Raw genomic sequence first — 9,096 nt, forward strand, 5'->3', positions numbered from 1 at the left:
TGAAGTGACAGGGCAAAGAGAGGACTATCTTGGCTCCTATCTTGCTCCTATCTTGGCTCACAAACCAGGGTGGCCTTTGCCTTTGGGATCAAACAGGATCAAGCAGAAGAGTGTGGTGTGGTGGTGTGGTTTAGTTGCTAAGCCGTGTCCAACTCTTGCGACCCCATGGACTGCAACCTGCCAGGCTCCTCTGTCCGTGGGATTCTCTGGGCAAGGATACTGGAGTGGGTTGCCATTTCCTAAATGTGGTTAAAGTCCTGTGACTTCTAGATGAGAAGTCTGGCTTTTCACGAATGAAAAGGTAATTGATTAACAATTCTGCCTTTTTCATGTTGATTCAAGAAGGTTTTCCAGGACTTAGACAGGAGGAATCTAGTTGGGCCTACAGAGTGTGTTCTAGGACCTGAACTTTCCTGAAACACCAGGACACTCACTCAAAGGCCCTTCGGGAAATCACCCTGCACCTGACATGGGTTTGTGTGGCCTGATCACAGGATTTGCTGATGGTTTTGTTATAATCATTAAGAGGACTAAACATATCATCCCTCTTTGGTAGCAAAAAGCAGAAATACCTGGCCAGAAAATGAAACTCTGTTTTTTCCCTCCTTCCCTAGATTTCACAGGCCAAGAGTATTTCTTTTCTTCCAGGACAACTGCTTCAGGAGCCACCAGACTTCATGCTCATTATGGCAAGTCTGCAAATGAACATTTTCTTTGAAAGACCATCAGGTGAAGATTTAGAGACGGGGACAGAAAGTCACCCTACATTTGAGATTAGGGAATGAACAAATACAGGTGACTGCCTTGTTTTCTCTTCCCGTGGAGCACAGTGAAAACAGCAGACAGGCTTCCTGGGTGACCGATTTGAAGGTAGCTTAGAAGTGCAGCCCAAATGCAAAAAAAAAAAAAAAAACAACCCAGCCTCCGCAAATCCAGGCTCTTCTTTTTCATCTTTTCTTGACATTTTGCTCCTAAAATTAGCTTTTTGATGAGAAAATTGCAGTGAGTCATACCAAAGCTAGTTAAAGGTGAGGCAAATGTCTGAGATTGAAATTGAGTTGATTCTGCTTTGCTGTGCTGAGGGCGCCTGGTAATTGGACATTGGAATTAGAACCACTGCGACCTTTCACAAAGAGCAGGGGAAAAGGCTCCATTCAATTTGCTGGAATTTTGTCTATATTTAAAGCTCTTCTTTTGAATGAAGAAATTTACTCTTCTTTTTAAATGAGCAATACCCAGCAGCCTGTTTTTCATGTTGTCCTGTGCATTTATTCAATCATTCCAGTTCTTTGATCAATAAAAACCAATCTGTTTCTCGCTCTTATCACCTCTTCCTCCAAGACTGGCTTCCCTCCTCGGCTCCTCCGACGCCCAGTGTTTCTGGAAGTTACTGGTGTGACTTACATTTGCTGCTGTTTCCACGCGGCCCTGAGATGCTCCTCTCCAGATGCCATCTTCCCGAATGTCTTCAGTGGCATTTGAGCATAGATTGTTCAAGGTGATTGTTTCTAAGTGCAGTGAGAGAAGGGTACAGTTATGTAGCCAAAGCAAGAACAGATTCCTATTTCCTTCTCTCTTTCCCCGTAGCACTTAGCTCATGTCACCTTTTCTTAGCTTAGCTCAGCTCACCCTTTCTTTTTTATTTTTTTGGTTGCACCGTGCATCTTACAAAATCTTAGTTCCCCATCCAGGGATCAAACCCAGGCCCCTGGCAGTGGTAGCATAAATTGCTAATCACTAGGTCACCAAGGCAGAGAAGGCAATGGCACCCCACTCCAGTACTCTTGCCTGGAAAATCCATGGACAGAGGAGCCTGGTGGGCTGCAGTCCATGGGGTCGCAAAGAGCCGGACACGACTGAGTGGCTTCACTTTCACTTTTCTCTTTCATGCATTGGAGAAGGAAATGGCAACCCACTCCAGTATTCTTGCCTGGAGAATCCCAGGGATGGCGGAGCCTGGTGGGCTGCCGTCTATGGGGTCACACAGAGTCGGACACAACTGAAGCGACTTAGCTTAGCTTAGCTTAGGTCACCAAGGAATTCTCTCATCCTCTCCATTTATTCATTTCATCATTTAACAGATATTTAGTAGCTGCTGCTATACATTCAGCCATATTCAAGTACTTACATATTGATTCAGTATCACTCAAAACAGGAAAAAAAATATTCCTGCCCTCATGGAGCTTATAGTCTAGAGGGCAGAGAGAGAGGGAAGAGTGAAAATTAGTAAACTACAGAAATAAGGAAAATGTGTAAAATAAGAGAATATACTAAGAGCTATAGGGCTTGCCAGGTGGCATGGCGATAAAGAATCTACCTGCCAATGCAGGAGATGCAAGAAACATGGGTTCAATCCTTGGGTGGGGAAGATCCCCTGGAGGAGGAAATGGCAACCCACTGCAGTACTGTTGCCTGGGAAATCCCATGACAGAGGAGCCTGGTGGGCTACAGTCCGTAGGGTCCGAAAGAGGTGGACACAATTGAGTGACTTAGCATACGTGAGGATAAGATTGATTTGCTTTCCAAGGAGAGTAGCTGGTGTAAGAGACATGATCATTTAAACTTGCTTGTTTTTTAGCATCACCTGACGCCCTCCTTTGTCCCAGCAGCTCCCTTACTGAGTCACGGCCCTTCTCCTCCATCCCTGGCCCTCACAGCATTTGAGGTCCATGATGAATAGAACCCCCATATGTGGGCAGAGAGAGGCAGCTGTGGGTACAGAGTTTCAGTGTTATAATAGGACAAAGTCCGAACCAACTGTTGAACAAAGATGTGAATACATTTAAAAATGGCTTATATGGTAATTTTATATTATGTGAATTTTAGCACAATTTAAATAAATAAATAAGCAAGCTAGAAAAGGGAAGTGTATATTAATTAGAAGATCCAAAGTTTTAAAAAAGTTTTAGAAATTTCTTTGAAAGATGTTTCCTCATAAATGAATATAGTCATCACGGACTATAAATCAGGGATGAATAATCCTATAGTTCAAAATCCAGAAGGTCACAGATAGTACAGTAAATGTTCTACTGAAGATACAGGTTACTGGAGCAGTTACAGTTAATTATTACCAAAACAGTGTTCATGGGGCAAGTCGGAAGCACTTCTTAGAGTAACTAGAGTTGGATGATAACAAGTTGAATTATCATTTAAAAACTATGGTCCAGTGGTTGAAGTTCTGCGCTTCCACTGCAGGGGGCGTGGGTTCGATCCCTAGTCAGGGAAGTTCTGCTTGCTGAGTGGTACTACCAAAAAAAAAAAAAAAGCTATGGCCCAGGTGAGAGACAAAGAAACTGAAGACAAAAGTTTATGAAAAGGCACATGACACTTACGGCTTCAGGAAATTGTCATTTCTCCAGAATATTCATTCAAAACACATGTAAGCACAACATGATTTTTAAATACATATAAGCATGCTTGTGGAGTAGGAAATGGCAACCCACTCCAGTATTCTTGCCTGGAGAATCCCAAGGACAGAGGAGCCTGGCGGGCTGCAGTTCATGGGGTCACAAAGAGTCGGACACGACTAAAGCAACTGAGCACACAAGCATGCTTACTCACGCTACACACACACACACACACACACACAGGAGTAAGTCTTGGGCCTCTAAATTAATTGCCCTAGATCTGATTATGTCTACAGCTAAGCAATATGTACTACAGTCTGAGCAAAAGTGTGTTTTTAAATGATCTCTGAATGATCATTGAAAGTATTCAAATAGGGCAAACACTGGAGGGACAGATGGAAAAGTGGTCATAGTGACAGGAAAGGAAGATGATGCCCAAAATAAAAAGCTGTCAGGCAGCACTCTTCTTTTTGGTGCCACCATGAGACATGTTCTCAGTTCACGTGTCTTAGTTCCCTGACCAGGGATCAAACTCACGCTCCCTGCAGTGGAAGCCAGGAATCTCAATGGCCAGGCGGCATTTTTTGTGTGAGGGTCTTAAGAACACCAAAATACCTAGAGTTAGAACAAAGCTCAAAGCCAGATGTTCCTATCATGGAAAATACATTAATTCTGATTTTTTTTTCTGACTTAAAACACGGAGGGTTTTTTTTTTTAAGAAATGTTAAAATTAGGGTAGCCCTAATTTGCTGAGCCTACAGCTCTCACATATGAAATTTGCATTCAGAAAACTTAATTTCCAAATAATGTCACACAGAATTTAAGTGGAGTATGAACTTATAAGGTGTTGCACAAGATACACGTTTTAGTAGTTAATAAAAAGTCAGAGTTCATATAAAGATGAAAGGAACACTATATCTTGAAATAATAACACAATTGAAAATACTTTAGTCTTGAGAAAAGTGTATTTTTAGAATTAAATTATTCAAATGTCTAAAAATACATCGGGTGCAAGGATTTGGCACAGACTGTTGCTACTGAGTTAGTGGCCACTGTTAAAAAAATGTCTTCGAACCGTACAGGAACCTGAGGTCTGGTCATTCCAAGCCACAGACTTCAGCCCTAAATAATGAAGACCAGTTCCCCTGCCTTTCACAGGCAAAATAACAGAGACAGCAAGAGACGGCAAGAGTAATTAAATTAACAACTTGAAAAACAAAATAAAATATTGTTTAGAAATGAAATTTAGCCTCTCCTTGTCTTTGCAATTTTTCAATTTAGAATGATGACATGCACAGGAAGGCCACAAGGGGGTGCTGCTGGTAAACCCACAAGAGCCCTTTCTTGACCACTCCAGCGTCGAGGAAATAATCGCTCTATGTCCACCCTCCTGAGATATCAGGATGAACTCGGACGGTTCACAACGACGGGAGAGATCTTAAAAGAGGAGTACGGTCAAGAACATTTTTCCAGAAACAGAGCACCAGGCCGTAAAGACAAGCATCGAAAGGTAAACAGAGGGAATGTCAGGTCTTTACTTCCCTTATTTTCTCATCACAGATTAGTCATTTGAAGAAAAAAGCAATCTCTGCTTCTCTTCAACAGAGCATTAAGCTTGAGATATATTTATTCTTCATTCTCTTTGGGGAACCATCCACTTTAAAAACAGCTCCAGAGCTCAGTGTCCTGGGGGGAGCCTTCCACGGGGACCCCCCACCCCCACCCAGCCAGCCTCCAGTTACCCTGCACATCATTTCGGTTCAAAGAGCTGTCCTCCATCACATTCTCAAGGGCTAAGTAAAAAAAAAAAAAAGAAAAGAAAGTAAACAAACAGAAACCGAAGGTTTAAAATGCAAATCGAATCCTGAACGTCTGAGTTGGGCTTTGTTGTGCTCAGAATTAATTCCACTATTTCTAACTTGCCCTGAAGTGAAGTTGCCAAAGAATTTGCTGAAACTTGAGGACTCGAAGCTATAAACCTCATGATGATTTAGCTTAAAAGCTTTCCCAGAAGTGACAGTACAAACACGAAGCTCCTCTCACCGGGCTAAGGTTTTATCTTTTTAATAAAAGCATTTACTTGGTCGATAAGACTTGTGATGCCTTGATTTGATTATTTTTCAAGAATTACTTTCAAAATGGGCCTCAAAAGTTGTTTTCTTCAATCTTGTTAGCCTTAACCTACTATCCCCAAATCAACTGCAATTTAGCTATTTCAGCTGCTTCAGTTTGGGGGCTTTTTTCCACTGCTGCTGTGAACTATGATGGACAAGACAGCAGGGAGATCAAACCAATCAGTCCTAAAGGAATTCAATTGAATATTGATTGATTGATTCTTGAATATTCATTGGAAGGACTGATGCTGAAGCTGAAGCTCCAATGCTTTGGCCACCTGACGAGAAGAGCCGACTCATTGGAAAAGACCCTGATGCTGGGAAAGATTGAGGGCAGGAGGAGAAGGGGATGGCAGAGGATGAGATGGTTGGATGGCATCACCGACTCGATGGACATGAGTTTGAACAAGCTCCTGGAGATAGTGAAGGACAGGGGAGCCTGGCGTGCTGCAGTCCACGGGGTCACAAAGAGACAGACATGACTGAGTGGCTGAACAACAACAAGCCTTGAGGAACATCCAGCTGCAAGTCTGGAGAGTGTGTCATCAAATACTAAAGTGATGGACACAAGGCAGCATGGCTTGGGAAAAACAGGGGTTGTGTAGTGAGACAGACCCTGGAGTGGGTTGAATCATGTCCTCCGAAAAGATATGTTCACATCCCAACTCTGGGTACCTGTGTGGGTGTGTGTGCTCAGTCATGTCTGACTCTTTGGGACTTTGTGGACTGCAGCACACCAGGCTTCCCTGCCTTTCACTGACTCCCGGAGCTTGCTCAAACTCATGTTCATCGAGTCCATGATGCCATCCAACCATCTCATCCTCTGTCACCCTCTTCTCCTCCTGCCTTCAATCTTTCCCAGCATCAGGGTCTTTTCCAATGAGTCAGTTCTTTGCATCAGGTGGCCAAAATATTGTAGTTTCAACATCAGCATCAGTCCTTCCAATGAACACCCAGGACTGATATTCTTTAGGATGGACTGGTTTGATCTCCTTGCTGTCCAAGGGACATCCATACAATAGGGATGAAAATACCAATTACCCTGACAGCTGGTGTGAAGATTCAGGAGATAGATTGACCACATCAACACAGTTATGTTAAATTTTGTGGATTGAAAATAAAAATTACCATGATAGAGAAATTATTAGAAGGAAAGTTTGGTTTTTAAAAAAGGTAAACTTAACTGGAAAAAAAAAAAAAAAGAAAACCAAAGAAAGAAAAGCAAAGCTGTTTAATAAGACTCCGTGGCCACCGGAGGTCAGTGTTGCTTCGAAGCAAAATCCCTGTAAATCCCTCTGGGGGTGTAAAGGTCTTACAAGAAATGACTACATTTTCTTCTAAAAAATGTTAGCTTCAATATATCTGATTTTTAGACTTACTGAGTGACAGATGGTTACAGTCTGTTAAAAGAAATCAACTTGTTAAAAAAAATCAACTTGTTAAAGATATATATTTTGTGCAAAAATGAGCTTGGATCTTCCTCATTCAAAAGTAATAAGAGAAATTAAGGGAGGGGAGAAATATATGCATAAAAAACCTATGCACCTACTCAATATATATTATATCTATGGTCCTCAGCCACTTAGTCGTGTCCGAATGTTTTTGACCCCATGGACTGTAGCCCACCAGGCTCCTCTGTCCGTAAGATTCTCCAGGCAAGAATACTGGAGTGGGTTGCCATTTCCTACTCCAGGGGATCATCCCAACCCAGGGATCAAATCCTCAGCTTCTGCATTGCAGGAAGATTCTTTACCAGTGAGCCACCTGGGAAGCTCATATTATATCTATAGGTACATAGATATATTTGCAATCTTACCCAGAGCTCAGTGCCAGGGAAAAGTAAAAACCGTGTCTTATAACACTTACTCTGTAACTGAAGAGGTCAGTAACACATAGCATATCTTAATTTTTTTTAATTATAAATATTTTTTAAAATAAAAAAATAAATGCTCTACTGCAAACAACAAAGGCAGAGATTACTATTGGTGGCATCATTTGCAATGTCTTTGCTCTAAGATTGGGAGAGCTGAGGAACAAAGCCATGCGGGAGGGAAGGAGAGGAGAGACGACCTTGAACACAGGGGTGAAAACTGACAATAAGCTTGTGGGGAAATCACATTGGGATAACTGGAGCTAGTTTTTGGGACATGTCGTGTGATTTTGATTCATCCCTGTTGCTGAAGTTCCACACTTACCCGAGACATTTGGATATTCATTCATCCACTGCTCTGGACAAAGAAATGGACAAAAACAGAGAGATTCCCAGCCCTCATGGAGCTGCGATAAATGAGCAAGCCAATGTTTGAATATATGGTAATACATGGTGAAAAGGGCTCAGGAAGAAAAGAGCAGTGTGGCCAGAATAGGGGCTTCCCTGGTGGCTCAGATGGCAAAGAATCCACATGCAATGAGGGAGACCCAGGTTCAATCCCTGGGTCGGGAAGATCCCGTGGAGAAGGGAATTACCAGACAAGACCTCTCAGAGGGAAGTGACATTTGAGCAGAGACCCGAGGACCATTTGGGTCATGAGCTGTGAGTCAGTATTTCGGGTCAAAGATGCCAAAGCCAGTGTAGGCAGTCCACAGTGAGCGAAAAGGAAAGAGGTTTGGATATATCCCAAGGACAATGAGAAACCAGTTTGTATTTAAAGGCTAAAGAATCATTTTGGCTGCTATATAAACAATGGATGGTCTGAGGATTCAACGAGAGTGGACGAAGGGAGACCAGGGTGTGGTTAGGCGTGTGCGTGGTGTCCAGGGAGATTACGTCTGAGATGGAGAAAAGGTTGTAGACCTTTGGAGGGAGAATCAGCCAATCTCATCAGGGATCAGATGGGGCCGGCGGGCAGTATTTCTGTTTACTCTGTGTGCAGCTGTGTGCTTAAGTCTCTACTGCTGAAACTTAATTGTTTCTACGGAGAAACACCAACCTTTCCTCTTAAAGAAAGTAAGTGAAGTCACTCAGTCGTGTCCAACTCTTTGTGACCCCATGGATTATAGCCTACCAGGTTCCTCCGTCCATGGGATTTTCCAGGCAAGAGTACTGGAGTGGGTTGCCATTGCCTTCTCCAGGAGATCTTCCCAAACCAGGGATTGAACCTGGGTCTCCCGCATTGTAAGCAGATGCTTTACCACCTTAGCCATCAGGGAAGAGTTTCCATTTCCTCTTAAAAGCAGAATTATTAAATTTTCACCACTTATACAAAGAAGAATCAAATAATCATGTATCATTGATTGTTTTGCTGTATGTATGTAAAATAATACCAACTAAGTGCCATGCCTTTTTAATGGGAATGGAAGCAAAATTGCATTTTAAATTTAATAAAGAAAAAATGAAAAGGTGATTATTCCCTTGCTATTCTGGTTTTATATCCATTGTTCAGAGTCTCTATTGCTTTTTCTTCTCCTAGAAATAGTCATGGGAAATGGATATATTGAATCCAAAAATATTCGTCCCCAAATCTATAAATTATAGTCAGATTTCATTTCTACTCTATGGGAACATTTTCAACAATATGCAAGCACTGTGATAAGAGTATCTGTGCCAGCCAGGCAGCTAACAGGAGAAGAGATGGGCCTGTGGATGCGTCTAAATCTTATTAAGAGAACAAGGACTAACATCAACTAAATAGGCA

At 42.2% G+C, this 9,096-nt stretch overlaps 1 long non-coding RNA gene and 1 other non-coding gene across 2 annotated transcripts; one reads left to right on the forward strand and one right to left on the reverse strand.

Annotated features, from left to right (window-relative positions):
- The first annotated feature begins 655 nt into the window (after positions 1-655).
- LOC129636016 (uncharacterized) lies at positions 656-5,402 on the forward strand. The gene is made up of 3 exons (XR_008706595.1): positions 656-795; positions 1,342-1,498; positions 4,629-5,402. It is a non-coding gene; the product is annotated as an uncharacterized LOC129636016 (long non-coding RNA).
- Positions 5,403-8,539: 3,137 nt separating this feature from the next.
- TRNAC-ACA (transfer RNA cysteine (anticodon ACA)) lies at positions 8,540-8,611 on the reverse strand. Its single transcript has one exon. It is a non-coding gene; the product is annotated as a tRNA-Cys (tRNA).
- Positions 8,612-9,096: the final 485 nt, after the last annotated feature.

Source organism: Bubalus kerabau, chromosome 21 (genome assembly GCF_029407905.1).
Source record: "Bubalus kerabau isolate K-KA32 ecotype Philippines breed swamp buffalo chromosome 21, PCC_UOA_SB_1v2, whole genome shotgun sequence".
NCBI lineage: Eukaryota > Metazoa > Chordata > Mammalia > Artiodactyla > Bovidae > Bubalus > Bubalus kerabau.